General features: G+C 40.1%; 1 long non-coding RNA gene across 1 annotated transcript; it reads right to left on the reverse strand.

Annotated features, from left to right (window-relative positions):
- Positions 1–18,522: 18,522 nt before the first annotated feature.
- On the reverse strand, positions 18,523–20,718 carry LOC126925674 (uncharacterized). The gene is made up of 2 exons (XR_007714062.1): positions 19,809–20,718; positions 18,523–19,503 (listed from the first exon to the last, which is right to left on the reverse strand). It is a non-coding gene; the product is annotated as an uncharacterized LOC126925674 (long non-coding RNA).
- Positions 20,719–21,470: the final 752 nt, after the last annotated feature.

The following is a 21,470-nucleotide window of genomic DNA, read 5'->3' on the forward strand; positions in this document are numbered from 1 at the left end:
TATCGTGTCTTTTGGGTCTTGGATGCGTTATGTTGATTGGGGGCGGCCTGACCCCTTTTGCCGATGCGGGGGAGTCCGCCTGGTCTTCAGCAGGGTGGCTGGAAGGCAGGCCCTTATGCGTCATGTGATCCTCCTATTTTCATAATATTATGATCGTATGTGATTATGCACCCGGTTTTACTGCTAATTAAGCTTGGTTGTCTAATTTCTAGGATTTTATGTATCTTACATAACACGTCGATATATACATTTTTTGTAGGTTTTCCGTCTGCAAAGGTACGAACGTCAATTCTTCCAGCTTGAAGACAGCAGTCGGGCAGGTTTTGACTGTTTGTTGATTACTAATTAATTCTGAGTTGCATTCAGGTGAATTGATTCTATTGTGACTCGGTTGAGTTCTTTTACAAATGTGGATGATTGCTGTTCGTTTACAATATTTGTTTAAGTAGTAACTATCGGCAAAGGTGTATTGTTCTGAGTTGGTTAGTATCAAGTCAGTTTCTATTACAGGCGCAATGAATACAGAGTTTTGTTTGGAAGGTATCGGATATGTTTTAGTTATTTTCCATTCATTGTTTTCCAAAAGCGGTACAGTTATTGTATGTAGAAGTTTGTTATCTCTTATCCATACCCTTAGTTTACTTAGATCTGGAATTAATTGAAAGTTTTAAACTGAAGGTTCGATATGGTTCTATAAAGTATAGTCATATAGTTTTGTCTCGTTATTTGGTCAAGTGTTTTTAAGAATTGTTCAGGTTCTATAACTTGTGGGTTTATGATTCCTTGTTTCCCTAACATTTTTTTTTATTTATTAGAATATTTACAATCAATTCTCGTTGAGAATTTTCAGTAACTTAATTTGGCGTGATACAATGTCATGGATTATAATAGCTTTATATTGTTGATTCTAGTAGGACTAAGGGTTTAATCTAGTGGGTATTTTCTTTTTAGTCTGCGGATCTGGTCCGTCGTGTCCAGTAGTTGGGTGACTAGTGGGTTGTGGTGGTTGTTGACTCTTGTGCTATATCTGCTTCTGGACTTGTGTATTTCATCTTTGACTGTAGGTATCTTGAGGTCTCGGTGGATTGTTTCGTTGGTAACATACCAGGGTGCATTTAATAGGGATCTTAGCGTTTTCGATTGGAAGCGTTGGAGTATTTCAATGTTGGAGTTACTTGCTGTTCCCCATAGTTGGATTCCGTAGGTCCAGACAGGTTTTATTACGGCTTTGTAGAGGGTTATTTTGTTCTGTATGTTTAGTTTGGAGCGTCGGCCCGTGAGCCAATAGAATTTTCTTAGTTTTTCCTTTAGTTGCTTTGTATTTTCCGAGATATGTTTTTTCCAAGTTAGCCTCCTGTCCAGGGTCATGCCCAGGTATCTTACGGAGTCCTTGCTTGGGATTATTGTGTTGTTAATGGTGACCTGGGGGCAGGTTTGTTTTCGGAGCGTGAAGGTTACATGGGAGGATTTTTTTTCGTTTATTTTAAAACCCCATTTTTGGAACCACTTTTCCATGGAGTCGAGACTTCGCTGGAGAGTGGATGAGGCAATTGCCGGGTCTGCGTGGGTAGCTAATAGTGCTGTGTCGTCGGCAAATGTTGCTATTGTTACCTCGTTTGATATGGGTAAGTCGGCAGTGTAGATGGAGAATAGTAGGGGTCCGAGGACACTACCTTGCGGTATGCCGGATTCTATTGGGAATGTTGCGGAAGTGGCGCCTAGACATTTAACTATGAATTGTCTGTTAGTAAGGTAGGATTTTAAGATGGAGTAGTATGGGTGAGGTAGGATTTTTTTAAGCTTGTAGAGTAGCCCTTCATGCCATACTTTATCGAATGCCTGTTTGATGTCTAGGAATACGGCTGAGCAGTATTTTTTCTTTTCAAGGGTTTGGCTGATCATGTGGGTTATGCGGTGGATTTGCTCTACTGTTGAGTGTTGTTTTCGGAAGCCGAATTGGTGATCTGGGAGTGTTTTCAATTCTTCTAGGAGTGGAAGGAGACGATTCGGGAGCATCCTCTCGAATAGTTTAGACGGGGTAGGTAAAAGACTGATTGGGCGATAGGAGCTGGTTTCATATATTGGTTTACCGAGTTTAGGGATGAGGGTGATCAGTGAGATTTTCCACGCCTTAGGAAAGTGTTCAAGGCGGAGGATGGCGTTAAAGATTGATGCGATGAGTGCGATCCCTTTTATGGGGAGTTCCTTGATTGCTTTATTTCCTATTCCTAGGTCGTGACTTGCTGCTTTCTTGGGGTTTAGGCGACTGATTGCTTCTATGATCTCTGCAGAAGTGAAGGGTTCAATAGGAGGGGGCATTTGGAAGGGAGTGTGCAGGTATTCGGTAACGTCCGCTGCAGCTATGGAGGAATGGGGTTTGAATACTTCAGTCAAGTGTTTGGCAAATAGGTTGGCTTTTTCTATAGGGCTACGCGCCCATCCACCCTGCGGACGGCGGATTGGAGCGAATATTTGTGGGGGGCGCGTGAGTTTCCTGGAAGCCTTCCATAGTGAGTAGTTGGAGTCGGCTGTGGGGGACAAGCTGGCGAGATATTTGTGAAAACGGTCATTATTGTAGTTTTTTACGGTTTTGGATAGTTTTCTAATTGCGTTGTGTAGTTTGCGTTTGTCCTCCGGTGTTCTATGGGTCTGCCATATCCTTCTTAGTCTACGTTTTTCTGCTATTTTTTTTAATATGTACTGGGGGTATTCGTGATTGCTGATGGACGTTTTTGCCGGTGTGGAGACGCGGATAGCGTTTATTATGCTCGCATTTAGGTATTCCGTGGCTGCTTCGATTTCGTCATTGGTTTTTAGTGAGGTTGAGGCTGAAGTTGTGCGGGTAAAGACTTCTCTAAAGAGCTGCCAGTTGGTGTGTTGGTTCTGAATGGAACCATTAGGTGTATTCTCGATGATGGTTGAACTGACTGTTACTATCACGGGGGAATGATCAGAGGAGAGATCGGCCGAGGAATTGATTTGGATGTGTCTTGGCGAGATATTTTTGGTTATGAAGAAATCAAGGAGATCGGGAATTTTGTTTGTGTCGGTGGGCCAGTGTGTGGGTTCGTATGTGGTAAGGTAGTTGAGGTTGTTGGTTATTATGCTGTTGAGGAGGTTTTTGCCTCTTACTGTAACCAGTCTGCTGCCCCATTGGGTGTGTTTAGCGTTATAGTCTCCTCCGGCTATATATCTGTTGCCCAGGGTGTCCAGGAAGTGGTCGAAGTATTCTTTGGCGATGGAGTGTCTGGGAGGGCAGTATACAGCTGAGGTGGTGATTGTACCATGATAGTCTTCTATTGCTACGTTTGTTGCTTGGAGGTAGTCTTTCTGGAATGGTGGAAGTTCGTAGTGCTTGATGTTTGCTTTGATTATGATTCCGGTGCCGCCGTGGGCCTTTCCGCTGGGGTGTTGGGTATGGTAGAACTTGTATCCGTTTATGTTCAGGTAGTTTTTGTCGGTGAAGTGGGTTTCAGATATGAGCATTATGTCGATTAGCTGGTGTTTTAGGAAGAGTTCTAGCTCAAGTTTGCGTTGCGCTAGACCATTGGCGTTCCACAGAGCTATGCGTCTTGGTTTTATTTTGTGTCTGGGCGTATTAATTTTTCCATTATGATTGTTAATAGCGATAGCAAATTGTTTATTTGCTCTGATTGTTTCTCTATTAGCTTTTCAAGTCTAGAGACGTTGTCTGTGTTAGGTGAGGTGGGGGCACTATTTTGGGGAGGATCCCTGTGGCTATTTGGTGTATTTTGAGTGCCTTGTACCGCTTGGGCATAGGAGTTTGCGGGAGTGGTGAGTTTGATAGGGCTGGGTGTTTGATTGGTTGGGGGGATTGGGATAACGGTGGATTTCGGCGAGCTGGGTGTTTGGTAATTTTCCTCTTTTGTTCTAAGTTTGGGGTATTTGCTTGAGTACAGAGTTTTGTAGGCTGAGCAGCCTTTGTAGTTGGCAGGATGATCACCTTGACAGTGGATGCACTTCGCTGGGGTTTCCGGTGATTTCCTGCACTGGTCGGTGGGGTGTGTACCTGCACATTTGACGCAGCGGAAGGTGTGGTTGCAGTATTTCTGCGTGTGCCCATATCTTTGGCACCTTTTGCATTGGACTATCTCCTTTTTGGTTTGCGGTGGTTCGAATTTAACGATGGCGTTCATTAGGCGACTGATATTGTAGATTTCCTTGTTGTTTGGTTTCTGTTTTAAATCGATGAAAAATAGGGATAGCGGGTCTTTTGTGACTCTATGCCTTATGTTGCTGACATTGGTGACTTCGTGGCCGAGTTTCGATAGTTCTATTTTTAGTTCGTCGATGTCTGCGGAGTGGTGGATGTTTCGTAGCACCACCCGAAAAGGTCTTTCTTCTTTGAGTTGGTAGGTGTGGAAGTTGGCGTTCAGGGCCCTGAGTGTCTTGGTGAGCTTCCTGTAAGCTTCTGGATTCGTCGGCAGGATTTTTACTTGATTGTTGGTTATCTTCAGGTTATAGTCCTCCTTGGAGATATCTCTCTCTAAAGACTTGGTCATTGTCTGGATGTCGATGACATCATTAATAAATATTGGTGGTGGAGGGGGGCGTCTCTGTGCGTGGTGGTTAGGTGGTGAGCCTGCGGTTTCCATGGCATCGTTGGTGGATTCCAAAATTGCGAACCTGTTGTGGGTGTTAATTTGCGTTGGTGGCTGTTCGTTCGAGTTTGTGTCTGCTGGTTCGGTTTTGCGTTTTTTCGCCTTATTGGCGTCGTTGGCACGGGGGGATCTGCAGAATTTCTGCCACGGGGGGAGTAGCGCGGAGTAGTGATGGGTTTGGACAGGCGAGCCTGGTCGTGATTGTTGGGCCATCATCGAGCTAGCTATTTCAATATGAATAACTGGTCGTGAGGCTATGCGGCAGGGATCGGGTTGGGGTTAGGTGCGTAGGCTTTTCTTCTCTCTGGCGGATAGGAAACACTTGGGAAGATAGGAGCACGTTGTGTTCACTTTCGACGGTTGGGCGACACGTGTTGCTTTCGAACTTCACTGGGCACTAGAGGCACGTCTGCACGCTTCGGCACTCGACAGCGAACGAAATCATAAATATGGACAGAAGACTAAAAAGGAAGCACCCAGCAGACCTTATAAAGGACATAACCTAACAAACACGAGGATGGTACCCCGCTGAGGGTAGCCACCAACATGCTAATTTAACCGTTAAAAAATTCCACCAAATGTCCAAATTGGACAAATTGTGAATTTTAATAAATAAATAAAAAAAAATTTCTATTCTATAAATGCCTGGTTTTCCCTATCATATAATTACCAGTTTTTCCTGTTATAAATACCAGCTTTCTCCGTAATCTTTAAGCACGCTCAATAGACCTAATGACTTGTTTAAGTACCAGATATAAACCCAAAATACTTGCAGGATTCGAGGTTCCTGCAAGCTAATGAGACTCGGTTTATGATGGGCCTTAGGTTTATTGAGGGTTTCTCTAACGACGCTTGGGCCTTTACGGTCAGACAATAGAAGACGTCGCGCAGACCTCTTCACGCGACGTAACATCCTCCCCCCGTTGAGAGGGCACCGATCAAAATTATGTATGTGGGTGGTATCTGGTTCGTCTTAAGGAGGCCATAGTCGGCAGGGTGAATTCGATGATACGGCCGAAAAGCGGGTGCGATGAGAGTATTTGTCTGTCCTGGAGTCTGGTGCGCCGTTGCGTGGAAGGCCCGCTGAAATTCACGATCCAGGAAGTGTCGTGAAACTGCTTGGCCCATGAAGTATCGAGGAACACCTCGGCCCACGAGATATCCTTAAATAGTGCGCCCCAAGAGGTGTCATTGAATGAAACTCCGGTGGCCCATGGTGTAGGGTCAAACACGTCGCAGAGTTTTGTGTTTGATTGGGGGACTGAGCTCCCCCCGATGATCTGCCCCAATTGAGTTATCTTGTTCCACGTGTCGTAGATCGTTTCGTGGTAAGACTTTGAGCAGGTTTCGCCTTTCTTGTATGGTATTTCCGCAATATCAGACCCGTGAAAGTATTTCATGTCATTTGGACATCCTCGTTCTCGTTTCGGCTGTGGAAGCGTGGAGGAGGTCATGGCTGATTGAGGGACGAAGCTCCCCCCGTTGATCCATCCGTACTGCGCCTTCTCGCTGATGGCTGGTAGTTGTACCGGCGTGGTCCAACAATCCGCAAAAGACAAAATCAGAGATTTGTCCGACGTAGTGATCTGTGGGCTTAGTGGACAAGTGTTGAGATCAGCTGGCGCGTTCTGAAAACTACCGACAATTAAGTGATTAGTCATGGTGGTAATAACTTGGAAATTATTTCGATTTGGGTCACTCCTGGCGTGGCTATTCTTGGCCATGGCGATGAAGAATTCTTCCCGTTAGGTCCCGGAGAAAGACTCTCCGATATGATGTCCATGTCATGTGTAACATGTAAAGTGGTGTTCTCCGTCGGCGGAGAACTAACCGTTTTTGTCCTGGACGTGCTTCAGTTCTTTCCGGTCTTGCAGATCTGGAGCATTCGGCTGATTCGAGACGTTTTGTGACGTCGAATCAAATGGTTGCGATGCTGACGTTGCGAACGTGGTTGTCAGATCGCGGGTAATTGATATGTTGCGAATATCACGCGGTGAGCTCCGCGTGGTATTCGACGAGATCGGCGCTGGACTAGAAGCGGTGCCTTCCGTCGGAGGAGTACGACCGTTGTCGTCTTGGACGGGATTCAGCTTCTTCCGATCCAGAGAATTTCGAGCGATTGATTGATTCAAGACGTTGTGTAACGTCGAATCAGATGATTGCGATGCTGACGCTGCGAACGTGGTCGTCATATCGCGTGTGGGTGACACGTTGTGAGTATCACGCGGTGAGCTCCGCGTGGTATGCGACGGGATCGCCATTTGAGTTGCGGCGATGGTTTCCGTCGGCGGAATTTGATCCTTGTTGTCCTGGACGGGATTCAGCTTCTTCCGATCCAGAGAATCTCGAGCGATGGGCTGATTCAAGACGTTTCGTGACGTTGAATCAGATGGTTGCGATGCTGACGATGGGAATGTGGTTGTCGTCAGATCGCGTGTGGTAGTGTGAAACGAATGTGTGCCCGATTGCGCGGGTGGGCTCCCCCCGATAACCCAACAGAAGCGAGTTTTTTGCAAACATAACTCAGTATCGATGGATTGTGGTATTTTAATCTGCCCGACACATAATGATGTTAAAGTTGGTCCCGAGCTTAATAATATTTCGATCGGGCTTGGTATGTGAAATGTTGGATCGGCTAATTTTAGATTTTTGGGTATCTGGAGGGCGGACCGATCGATTTTTAAATACACTTGACGGTTTCAATATCGAGTAATCTCGTCATTTAAACCACGCGATCAACCATCCTCTACAAGCGGTGACCCCGACGTGATTACTCGATATTGAAACCGTCAAATGTGTTTAAAAGTAATTAATAAATACAGAGAATGTTCGCTAAGACGCTCGGTACTAACTGATTCGTTGAAGACTGTGTATTAGTCGCTAATAAAATAGTTCGAGACTGAGACTGGAAAACTGGTCGCCTTACGATCGTGTTCGTTCATTTATACTGGTCGGGAGAATACCAGAAGATTTAAATTCGATTTTGTTTGACGGTTTTATGTAGCATTGTTTTGCCCGGAGTTTATTTATTATTACATTACGTATGTCCTAACGATGGTGATACTCCGAGGCAAAACAACAACATGATTCGAATTGTCCTCTAGCTCTTGTGCCGCTATATCAACTGTTGAAGTGGTCACCACTTCTAGGAAAACTCCACATCTGGTCTTTTTAGCTTTCTCAAGCGCTGAAGCCATCGACAGCACATAGACAAAAGAATAGCAGGGAGGCAGACCATAAACTGTAGACAGGCGACGTTGGCTTCGGGGTTTTCAGTCACAAAGTAACACTGCTAGCGTGCGGATCTCGACCAGCTCAAATTGTATTCCTGTATTTCATTATTAAGTCAAATATATACTTTGTATCTTACACTTCATCCACGCGTTTTTCTCTCTTTATATACTGAATAACCTCAACAGGTTATGGGCCCAGGGCTGTAAAGTGTAAGATAGCAACGCGAAGTGAATAAATTGTCAAAGTATTGTGCTTAGTAAAGTAAGTGATAGTGCCAAAATGGAATCTGCAAGTGCGAAGATCGAGATGTTACGTGGCGAAGAAAACTGGCTCCAGTGGCGTTTTGTCATGCGTACACTTTTGGAGGAAGATGACGACCTGATCGACGTGTGTGAAGGGAATCTGTGTCATCCAGGTAACAGTGCGGAGAAAGAAATCGCCCGTAAAAGATTTTTGAAGGCAGATCGGCTAGCGAGAAAATTAATTGTGACCTCAGTAGGAAAGAAACCGTTGGATCTTCTTTTATGTTGCACAACAGCACATGAAATGTGGAAAAAGTTGAATACAGTATATGACATGAAGTCGGATGAGAATCTAAGTATGGTCCAGAAGCAGTTCTTCAATTTTAAATGGGAAGAATCTGAAAATGTATCTTACAACTTATCAAAGTTGGAATTGATAGCGGCGAAGATGAAAACTCTTGGGAGTGAAATTGGCGAGAAAATGCTGATAACACGCATTTTATCGGTGTTACCGAACAAATTTGACCATTTTCACAGTGCGTGGGATTCGGTGGAAGAAGAAAAGAAGACCTTAGACAGGCTTAGTACCAGGCTGATGGCGGAAGAAATCAGATGGAAGAAAGACGACCAGGAAACATCGGTGGCGCTGGTAACAAAAGGTAACAATTATAAAAGGGAACAGCAGAAGCAGTCAAGCAAACGTGAATACGAGAAACAAGGACCAAGCTGTTTCAACTGTGGAAAAGTTGGCCATCTAAAGAAAGATTGCTTTAGATGCTTTACATGCAAAAGGAAAGGCCACACCAGCAAAAATTGCTTCAAAAATAAGAAAGGAAACAACAGCAGAGACAACCAGGAACCCAGAAATGAAAATCGAGATCACAGCGGAATTGGTCTATTAGGAAGCACCTCAACGATACAAGTGGCAAACCATGATGCTTGGATAATCGACTCAGGAGCTACGGATCACATGACAGGACGACAAGAATGGTTCAGCGTCTTCGAAAAATTCGATAACACGGTAAAGATAGAAATCGGCGATGGTACGTTCATGGATGCGTACGGCAAAGGAAAAATCAAGGTAGAGACTTTTGTGGACGGCAAATGGGTAGCATGTACAATGAACGATGTCTTGTATGTACCAGGTATGAAAAGAAATCTATTTTCCATTAGATCTGTTGCAAGAAGAGGTATAGATTTCTGTATTCTAAGGGAAGGGAAAAACTGCATGTTTCTACAAAATCAGAAAATAATAGCAAGGGGTTCTGTTATTGGAAATTTATATAAGGTCGACATGCGAGTTATCATACCGTCAGTTTGTAATCTTAGCAATAGAGCGGAGTCAAACGCGGACACACTGCAGTTATGGCACGAACGGCTATGTCATCAAAACATCAGACACGTTAAGGAATTTTTAAAGAATTCGAATATAAAAGTTGTAGAGGATAGTAACTTTTTCTGTGAAGGTTGCGCGTACGGGAAACACCATAGATCGAGTTTCCACCAGAAAACCAAGCGTGCGACTAAACCTCGCGAAATTATTTATACGGATGTACGTGGACCCATGGAAGTCGAGTCATTAGGCAAAAAATTGTATTTTCTTGCGTTTAAAGATGATTTTTCCAAATTCACAAAGATTTACTTCTTACGACATAAGTCAGAAGTAATCGAAAAGTTAAAAACTTTTTGCCTAGAAGTCGAAAATCAATTCAATGATAAGATTAAAGAAATTCATAGCGATGGAGGGAAAGAATTCAAAAATAAAGAAGTTAAAGAATTTTTAAGAAGTCAGGGAATTAAGCATACGATTAACGTCCCATACACTCCTGAACAGAATGGCGTCGCAGAAAGAGAAAATAGAACAATAGTAGAAGCAGGAAGGTCGATGTTATATTCGAAATCTAATCTACCGCTGTTTTTATGGGCCGAAGCCATGAACACCGCAGTGCATGTCATAAATAAGACCGGGCCGACAAGACAAGACAAGAAAACACCATATGAACTGTGGTACGGGAAATCGCCAGATGTAGAAAAGTTTAGAGTTTTTGGTACTGAGTGCTTTGCACACATACCTGCGGAAAAGAGAAGAAAATTGGACAAAAAGGCTAACAAAGGATATTTGGTAGGCTATCTAGATGACGGACGAGGCTATCGAGTGTACGTGCCGACCGTAAGAAATGTAATATTAAGCCGTGACGTAATATTTAAGCCCGAATTAGAAACTGAAAAATTCGTTAATTTAAGTTTACCGAAAATTGTCGAGCGCGAAGATGTGCGTGCACAGAGCGATAGAGTATGTACGCATGAAAGTGCAGAGAGTGAAACTGAAAAACAACCTTTTATAACTAGCGAGAATGTGAGACAATTGAGAGATAGAGATAAGATCAAGCGAACCGATTTTTATGGTAACCCAGTAACGTACGTAGCGGAAAAATTACCAGTGGATTTTAACGAAGCGATGAGATCCGAAAAGAGAGAGTTATGGGAAAAGGCTATGAATGATGAAATGAAATCGCACTATGAAAATAAGATGTGGATTCTTGTGGAAAAACCAAGATTTGAATATTTAAGACAAAAGCTAGGTTTGAAAAATAAAAAGGATGTTAAAAGGTAATTGCTTATAGAGATGTAGAGTTTTTAGGGAGGGTGTCGAAGTGACTATCACTTCTAATATATATATATATATATATAAAAAAAAAAAAACTCTACATGATCTGTTTAGTCTTCTCGTAGTTTTTTTTAGTAATAAATTAATTTGAATGGAAAAGAGAAAGGCAGCTGGCAAATGTATTTGTGAAGACATTGACAAAATCAAGGTTCAGATATTTACGACGAGAGTTAGAAAATATACAGATATAATTGTTTGTTGGGATGTAGAGTTTTAGGGAGGGTGTTGAAGTGGTCACCACTTCTAGGAAAACTCCACATCTGGTCTTTTTAGCTTTCTCAAGCGCTGAAGCCATCGACAGCACATAGACAAAAGAATAGCAGGGAGGCAGACCATAAACTGTAGACAGGCGACGTTGGCTTCGGGGTTTTCAGTCACAAAGTAACACTGCTAGCGTGCGGATCTCGACCAGCTCAAATTGTATTCCTGTATTTCATTATTAAGTCAAATATATACTTTGTATCTTACACTTCATCCACGCGTTTTTCTCTCTTTATATACTGAATAACCTCAACATCAACTGTTACGTTTCGCTATTTAAATTTGAAATATTAAAAATTATTTGTTTTACTTGAACGATACCTTTTGAGATCTATAATAGAAAATTTCAACCAATACGGTAGTTGCTGCCACCAGAAACAATCTAAGGGCTGTTTCAATTAGATATTTTATCGTTAAACCAAATACTCGTGCGTAGCGTTAATTAGAGTTCAAGACGACTGGCCAATAGTCTCCACGTTTCGGCTAACCTGCTGTGTGCAGGAATACTAGCACAGGAGAGGATTGTTCGGAATAAACAATTATTATTGGCACGCGTATTTATTTAGTCCGGCTGGATAATGTTGGTATAGATATTTTATGACTTTTATTCGAGAGACAAACCGACAGAATTATTACATAAACGCTCCGATTGGCAGAATGGTAACGAATTATTAATATTGTAACGGCACTCGACAGCAAACTTCCCAACGGTTTCTGTCCCGTGCCTCGCTACACAAAGACTCTACCCTTCGAACAGATGATTGCCAGATGTCGATACACTCTCACCGAATATTTACACAGAGCCTAAGGACCCGCTATAAATCTTAGGATTCATGTAGCTAAGATTCTCTAAAGGGACAAATAGCCTTTGTCTCAATAGTCCCTACACATACCACCCACTACGGGAAATCTGCTTTTTCTCACGTACGACGCTTCTCGCTAGCAACTTTCTCTCAAGGGCAGTTACCATCCCTTTCCAACAACCAACTCACAATTTAGCCAATTAACAGCGACGTCCATTTTCCTCACTCTCTGAACTAACACTTTTCTTAACGAATTCGATGATCCTGTATCCTTAGACACACCCAAACACAGTTTTCCTAAGGAGCATCATCGCGACACAGATTCATTCTGTTCTATCGCGAGTCGCGAGGCAAGTTGGAAGACGCCTATCTGAATTGTTCGTCCGCAGTCGTACGTAATAGCGAATCTGAATCCCTCGACATCTGTGCAACCGTCTTGACTGGAACCACCGCGTAAAGTATCGCACCGAGCTTGAACTTGTAATCTTGAACCGATAATTGTACCGTGCTTTCGGCGCGCTAGTGTATACCACGAACACAAGCAAATAAACAGTTATTGTTAAACAATACCGAGTGATTCTTCTATACCTATCACGCACATCACCTCAATATTAATCAAAATTTGACTAACCTGATGTTGGCCTCCGCTGATGAACATGTAAGATACTGTCAGGATTTTAATTGTCGCCGTGATTGATGTCTGATGAGCGAACAGGACGCTGGAGTGATTCCGGTTTTCACAATGATTCACACTTCTATAATTTTCTGAGTTTTAAATCTTTATTTAACTTGAGAAGCGCAAGTAACAGTGTGTCGATGCGAACGCGTTTAACAATCCGTAATTCGACCCACAGGTCGCCGATGAATACATTTATTATTATTCGGAGATTTTTCTCGCGAGGTAACGGTGAACACAATTGTTGTTCTTCTCAAACTACTCCGCGTAACAACAAAATCGACCAAACGAATCGAAAGAATAAATCTCGTTAACTGAATGAATGAATCTCCTCAAGAATTAACTAAGATTTGACAAATTGAGACTGAAAAACTAGCTAGAAGCTTGAAACAACTAAACTTTTGAATATTAACTGAAACAAACTGAGTCAACTGATCCTTTTGAATACTAACTGAAAACAAACTGAGCCAGCTACTGTTTGAATTCTAACTGAAACAAACTGAGCCAACTAAATAGAGTCTTTTAAATTCTTACTGAAACAAACTGAGTTAAGTAATAATCTTTTAAATTCTAACTAAAACAAACTGAGGCAACTAATAGTAATCTTTTAAATTCTCGCTGAAACAAACTCAGCCATCTAAAAGAAAACTTTTAAATTCTCACTGAAACGAACTGAGCCAACTAATAATAATGAATAATTAACTCTAACTGAAACGAACTGAGCCAACTAATAATAATTATTGATTAACATTTGTCTTGTGTCGCTACGGTTATTTATAATTACATCCCCAATGAGATGATAGCCACGTGACAATTCGCTCCTGTGAGAATCGTAATGCTGCAGTTTTTTAGGGTTTCCGCCAGTGTACGTAAGAGAACGTGGATTTTGATGATTGCTGATGTCTTGTCCGCTTCGTTTTACGCCGTGTCTTGATTTCTCGTATACCTTTTCGATGCTGATGGAAACATTCAAAATACGTGATAAAATGTGGATATTGTAATAGTTTGTCTTTCGCTGAGGTTGCGTCTGCAATCCTTCCGAAACCTTTCCTGCTGATGCCAATGGGAACGATCAAGGCACGTGCAATCCGTTTTGCCAAAGCTTCAAGGACTTTCCATACGCGTGCAGCAACGTGTCTTTGCTGAAGTTACATCTGTGATACTCCTGGAATCCTCCATAGCGGTGACATCTCGTTGTCCCGCCGAGACTTTTGCACGTGTAACACGCGTTATTTCTTGTTTCTTTTGTTGGGAATATGATACATTTACACTGTACATGTGAATGTGTGTGTAAGCGTCAGAGGACGTCCAGGTCTTGGTTGAGACAAAAGACAAGAGAGTCGGTTAGAAGTATCTGGAAGAGTCGGTTGACAACAAGCGTGCGTGCGTGTAGGATTTTGAGGTCTTAAGAGTATAAGATATATGTATAACAGTTGTGTGCTGAATAAAGGGAATTATTTGTATTTCCGAATCCATTTTATACCTTTTCATGGTAGCAGAGCGTGGTTCATAATTTTGCAAGTTATTTTAGTGCGTGTTTTTCAATATTGCGAGTTAGTTCGAGTGAGTTCTCAGTAAGGAAAGAAACGTTCTAAGGTTACAAAGAGGAAAAATACACTTCGAGCACGTAGGAACGCTTGAGTAAGAGATAAGGAATCATTTAAAATGGAGAGATCGGAAATCATGATACCTATTTTCGATGGTGAGGATTACGGTATGTGGAAGCAAAGAATAACGATGTTTCTCCGATATAAAGAATGCGAGATTGTCACAACTAGGGTAAAGACAGAAACAGACAATGAAGACTGGGACAAAAAGGATTTGAAGGCAATAAATATAATTTATAGTGCCGTCACGAATAGACAATTGGAATATATTAGAGAAGAAAAAACGGCGTATGAGATAGTAAAAAAGTTTGATGAAATGTACTTGAAAGAGTCGACGGCACTACAGATCGTATGCAGAAGGAGATTGGAAAAGATAAGACTTGAGAACTACACTGATTCAGCATCGTTCTTTAGCGATTTCAAAAAATTAATAAACGAATTAAAATGTGCGGGTGCACAAGTGAGTGAGAGGGAAAAACTAAATTACATGCTGAATACGTTACCCGAAGAATACACCTACATAGCGGATATAGTAGATGCATTGAAAGCAGAAAATCAAACGGTAGCGTATGTAAAAAATAAAATTGAAATAGCGGAGAAGAAGAATAAGTCCAATCGAGGAGAAATGCAAACCAACGTTTTTTCTGCAAAAAAGGAAGGATGCTTCAGATGTGGAAGAGTAGGACATTTTGCGAGAGAGTGTCAAAATGGCGTCGAAGCGGGAAGCAGTAACAGTTTTAGGCGTGGGTCAACACGTGGTCGCAGCAGAGGAAGAGGAAACAAAGGAAATACGAGCAGGGGACGTGGAAATTTCCATCGTCAATCAACAACCGGCACGAGCGAGCATGGTAACTCAAGATCAGGCATATGGATAGCAACGGCGCACGCAGCACACAGCGGCGAGGCGAACGAGATAAGTAATAATGAAGTAATGTGGCTATTAGATAGCGGTTGCACAGATCACATAATTAACAACGTAAATTATTTCGATAAATCTATTGACCTTAAAGAACCGGTAAATATATATTTAGGCGATAATAGATCGATAAAGGCAACAAAAGTAGGGAATGTTATAAGTTATTTTGAAGCATTTGGAAAGCAAAATGAAATAAATATGAATAATGTTTTTTACGCGAAAGAAATGTCCGCAAACTTGATTAGTTTAGGCAAGTTAACAGATAATAAGAACACGGTTATTTCAAAAGGAAATATTGCAAAAGTAATAGATGAGGACAATAAGCTTACAGCGGTAGCAGTTAAAGAAAAGGGAACATATAGAATGAAAAGTATATTGAAAGGGAAGGAGCACTTAGCAAACAGCGCCGAACGTAGTGGTATGAGTAAAAAGGAAAGATGGCATAGGATGTTAGGACACGTAAATTTTAAATATTTAAATATTTTGGGTAAAGAGCAGCTAGTTACTGGTATACCGAATGAATTTGAGAAGGAATTTTTGAAATGTAGGGTGTGTATAGAAAGTAAAATGCACAATTTACCATTCAAAAATAATCGAACCAAGGCTAGGGAGATAATGGAAATTATTCATACGGACGTGTGCGGTCCCTTTAAGACTACCGGATTCAATGAAGAGAAATATTTCATCTCATTTATCGATGATTATAGCAAAATAGCTAGAATTTATTGTATAAAATCAAAGGGTGAGATTTTTGATTGTTTCGTACAGTTTGTAAATGAAGCCGAGAATTTAACGGGCAAGAAGTTAAAAATATTGAGATGTGATAATGGAAAAGAGTATTTGAATAATCGAATTTATAAATTTGCTAGGGATAAAGGTATCAGAATAAATAATTGCCCAACCTACGTACATGAATTAAACGGGACAGCGGAAAGGTATAATAGAACAGTTATGGACATGGCGCGTTGCTTGTTAGCGGAAGCGAAAGTACATAAAAGGTACTGGCCGGAAATAGTTTGTACAGCGGTATACTTGAAAAATCGAATACTGGCAAATACTATAGAGAGAAAGACACCTTTTGAAATATTCTTCGGAAGAAAACCAAGTGTTGAAAATCTACATCTATATGGAAGTAAAGTTTTTGTAAGAAGACCAGAACAAAAAAGAGTTTCTAAATGGGATAAGAAGGCAGATATGGGAATTTTGTTAGGATATAGTGAAGTAGGTTACAGAGTCTTATTAGGTGGGAAAATAACAATAGCGAGACATGTAGAGGTCATAGGAACAGACACAAAATGTATCGGCTTTGTGGAAAATTCATTCGATAAAGATAACGATGACATTGAGGATAATGATTTATTGGTAAACATGAATAAGGAAGAGTTAGAAAGTAGGGAAGATGAAAATGATAACAGTCTTGAAAGCTTAAACATCCCTAGAAGATCTACACGTAATAAGAGAACTCCAGTAAGATATCCAGAAAAGGAAAACATTAGTGAAATCCATGCAAATTATTGTAGAGTAGATATCCCTTATACATTTGAGGAGGCGATTTGTTGCAAAGATAGTGAAGATTGGAAACAAGCTATGGATAAGGAAATAGAATGTCTTTATAAGAATAAAACTTGGAAATTGGTAGAAAGGGTAAAAGGCAAAGACGTATTAGATGTAAAATGGGTTTACACGAGAAAATCAGATGACAGGTATAAGGCTAGATTAGTGGTAAGAGGATTCCAACAAAGAAATGTAGCTGATGACATATACTCCCCAGTAGCGAGTAATCAGACCTTTAAGATATTGCTATCATATTGTTGTCAAAATGGATTAATTATTGAGCAAATGGATGTAGAAACTGCCTTTTTAAATGGTGAAGTAACCTCGGAGGTATATGTAAATCAACCAAAGGGATATGCGGACGGAACGAATAGGGTTTGTAAACTATCGAAAGCGCTGTATGGTTTAAAAGAAAGTCCAAGGGACTGGTATGAGTGTTTTGATAAGTATGTGACGAGATTAGGTTTTAAAAAGAATAACATAGAGTTGTGCCTATATACACATGGAGAGGGAGAAAATGTTGCTTATTTGTTAATATATGTAGACGATTTGCTAATTTGTAGTAAAAACAAAAGGAAGATACAAAATGTAAAGAAGCTATTAACTAATAGATTTGAAATGAAAGATTTAGGTGAAGTCAAAGAATATCTTGGAATAAATATAGAGTATGATTATTTCAAAAATGAAATGAGATTAAGCCAAAAGAAATACATTGAATCATTAGCAAACAAATATAAGTTACAAAATAGCAAATTGTACTGTATACCTATGGAGACCAACTTAAAAATTGAAAAAGCTGAGATAAATAGAGAGGATATTGGATACAAAAATTTAATTGGCGCATTGTTGTATATTAGTGTAAATACCAGACCCGATATAAGTTATAGTGTGAATTATTTGAGTAGATTTCAAGATTGTTGTAATGAGACACATTTTAAATATGCTTTGCGAATATTGAAATATTTGTACCGGACTAGAGATTTAAGATTAGATTATAAAAGGAATGAAAAATGTGAAACGATAGATTGTTATGTGGACGCTGATTGGGCAGGAGATCATTTAGATAGGAAATCGACTTCTGGATATGTAATTAGATTGTATGGAAATGTAATTGGTTGGAAGTCTAAAAAACAAAGGTGTGTGACAAAAGCCTCGACGTATGCAGAGTATGTAGCTCTATCGGAAGCGGTGAGTGAATTAATGTCTATTAGGGAAATTATGAAAATCTTCAATGTAAATCTAGACGATAACCCTGTAAAAATTTATGAGGATAACTCTGGAGTGATAAGTATAGCAAAGCACGGAAATTTTACAAAAAATTCTAAACACATTGAAGTTCATTACCACTACGTTCACGAGTGCTTAAAGGAGAACAAGATAAACATACTTAAAGTAAGTACAGACGAAAATACTGCGGATATTTTTACGAAGGCACTGTGTAGAGAGAAATTCGAAAGGTTTAGGTCATGGATGAATGTAAACTAAGAGAAATGTAAATATATAAGTGTTAAAGTTTCTGTTACGTAATTCGTCAAAGCATGTAAATACGATTAAGTGTACAGTATAAATGTAAGGAGGCGTGTTGGGAATATGATACATTTACACTGTACATGTGAATGTGTGTGTAAGCGTCAGAGGACGTCCGGGTCTTGGTTGAGACAAAAGACAAGAGAGTCGGTTAGAAGTATCTGGAAGAGTCGGTTGACAACAAGCGTGCGTGCGTGTAGGATTTTGAGGTCTTAAGAGTATAAGATATATGTATAACAGTTGTGTGCTGAATAAAGGGAATTATTTGTATTTCCGAATCCATTCTATATCTTTTCATCTTTCAATAACGTATTTTTGTATAATAGTAAGTTTTAATATATCATTTCGTGGGAAATGAACGTGAAGTGGTTGTAATGTGATCGTGAGGGTTTGATTTAATTATAAAGGTGTATAGTTTTATATTTTGAGGTTATCTTGTATTCGTAATGGCGTGCTATGAATTTTGGTTATACGAATTTCGATCAGTGATTTTTAATGTATGATCGCTAATTTCGATATTTTAGTTTATTGGAGGTTTTTTATATCTTCTTTGATGATTACAGGTTATGTTGAGTCATGGACACGAAAGCGTCTTCGCCTGTGCGAACTGTGTGAGTATGTGTTTTTAATATTCTATCTTGTTTCGCAAGTTGCTTGTTTCCTTGAACTTGTGAATTTGTTTTAGCGCAAGAGGAGGAAGATATGTGAATGGTTCAAGATGACGTGATCAACGTGCGTGTGTGAACATGTGCGAAGGAAAATGCTGAAGGGGCGGTTTTCCACACAAGTAGGCCCAGTGGCTCCTTCGTCGGCGTCGTGTCCTGATGATCCTTTGATGATTTGATTTTATTTGACAATATAAGATATATTTTGCTTATTATGGATTTGTATGTCCATATTTGCTATATATTAAATCGTGTATATTTTATATTACTTTCTTGTTATTAGGTTATTAGTTGTGTAACTACGGTTACTGATCTATGGAAAGTGGTGAAACATCTTCACGCGATACAATTTTATTCGTTTTCCTCCCTTGTATTGGCACGCTGTGAGTGGTGTCGGCTTTTGGATGAGGTTTGTGCAACTTGATTATTATGCGTTTAACGATGGACACGGAGGTACCTTTGACAGAGGTTCCCATGCGGACTGTCTCGGTGTGTATCTTGTTATAATTTCTTTTATTTAGTTTATCCTGCTTCTTTCATGTTTTATTCACTGCATATGGTATTTCAGTACAAGAAGAAGAGGGATTGTAAAGAATCCGTGAGTGGCCCCAGAAGACGCAGTCATCGTGTGAGGTGTTGTAGGCAGGAACGAAGAGTCGAAGTTGTTGAAGGAGTCATGTGACATTTGTATTGTTTTTGGTTATATACAACGCTGATATTTCACATATCTATATATACATATTATTATATATATTATTATATGAAATCTTCAGTTGGTTTAGTTGAATGTTCAGTAATGTAATTTTCACAAGGTGGTTTTGTATATTTATTTCTTTATGTTTATTAGATTAGTAGTTGTTCGATATAATAATATATATGTGTATATATATATATTCACATGTATATTCACAATGTAATTTTTCATGTAAGATTCTTTAGATTTACCAATGTTAGTTTTAATACTGTAATTTTATTTCATTGTATTCATTTAGATTATTTGAAAGTGAACTTTGTATATGTAATTCTTACTTACTTACTTTGTTACGTCGCCTAAAGCATCTGCACTCCAGTCCTCGCGACCGGACAGCCAGCGGTCTGCGTAACGTCATTTCGACCCTCAATAAACTTAAGGACCCAATATAGTCTTTCACTTTTACTGTATTGTACTAACGGGCGTCATCGGTCAATCCCTTTCGGTCGGTCCTGAAGAATTTCTTAAACCTAAAATTATTTTCGAAGCACATCTGGTTTTTAGAGCGGTCCTTGAGTTTATTAGGCGCAATTAAAAATTACGGAAAAAGCGGACACGCACCCATTAGCACGCACCCATTAGGGAAAATCCAAATGACTAGCTAATAAAGCAATCAGGTTTTTCCCATGAACAAGGTCACCTATAAACCCCGATGGTAGGAGGCCTCCGACTCATCCCTCAAGCATCATCGCAGGGCATAACCAATCGACATCGCGGATCGTTACCCTCACTTTTCTTAACGAAAAGTGTGAACAACGAATCCGCGTTCGTCATACAAAAGGGCACACCCACACCGAACTTTCTTCCGAATGAACGCAAGAGCGACCAATTAGTCAAAGATCTAACGCCTAACTTCTAACATTAAATAGAACGCCAACGGAGCGCAACTCAAGTCGGTCCGGGACATTGTCAAACATTCGATTGAGTCTCCTACCGTGCTACTTCTACTAATAGAATAAATTCAATTGTAAGAGCCTTGCTCTATATGGTATACATCTATATTATTTCAATGCGATAAGTTATTAAGTGTTTATATCTATTCAATCGTGTAGACTAAGTGTTGGAAATATATACTTTAACTCTGTGAACCACAGTGTTATACTAACTGAATCACCCCTATTATCCTAACCGAAATACGGGGATCGAACTATTCGTGGTGTCGATCATTCTAATCGTAACGGGAATTTACGACTCCCGATCTCCCCGCGATAGCTCGAAAATACATACTTAATATGTAAAACTTACTTATGTAATTCTAAATTTTGCTAAAATGTTAACTAGTTTTAATAGTGTAGTATTGTGTACTTAAGTTTCGCGAGCTCTATCGCGATGTCCTTTGTTTCGATTTTGATTATATTAAGTGTTAACAATTTCTGTATGTCTATATATGTAAAATATATGTAAAATATGTGCATATGTATATGTGCGTGTATTGGGGTTATAAAATATATATTTCCCACAACCTTATACACTGAGTTTACGCCGTTGCTTATGATACATGTCGTAGACGATGAGTTGGCGTATAAAGATGCGATATACATGTACAATATTCTTTGATGAGAACAAGTTGACTGTTCTATAGGTCCGTGAACAAGTGAAGTTCGTTCTTATGTGACTACAGAGGAAAGCTCGGTAAGGGTGTACCCTTTGAACGAAGAACGCGAATTCGTTGCTCATACTTTTAGTTAGGAAAGTGAGGGTAACGTTCCGCGATGCCGATTGGTTATGACCAACGTTAGAAATGAAGAAAGAAGGAAAAAGCCTCCTACCAAAGTGGCTCATGGGCGACATTTTTTATGGAAAAAAACCAGCTTTTCCTTTAGGTAACTATTCGTTTTTCCCATTAGGTAACTACCTGCTTTCTCCGTAATTTGTAAGAACGTGCAATAGACCTAAGGACTGTTTTATGTACCAGCTACAAACCGAAAATACTTGCAGGATTAA

This window comes from Bombus affinis, chromosome 16, assembly GCF_024516045.1.
Source record: "Bombus affinis isolate iyBomAffi1 chromosome 16, iyBomAffi1.2, whole genome shotgun sequence".
NCBI classification, from domain to species: domain Eukaryota; kingdom Metazoa; phylum Arthropoda; class Insecta; order Hymenoptera; family Apidae; genus Bombus; species Bombus affinis.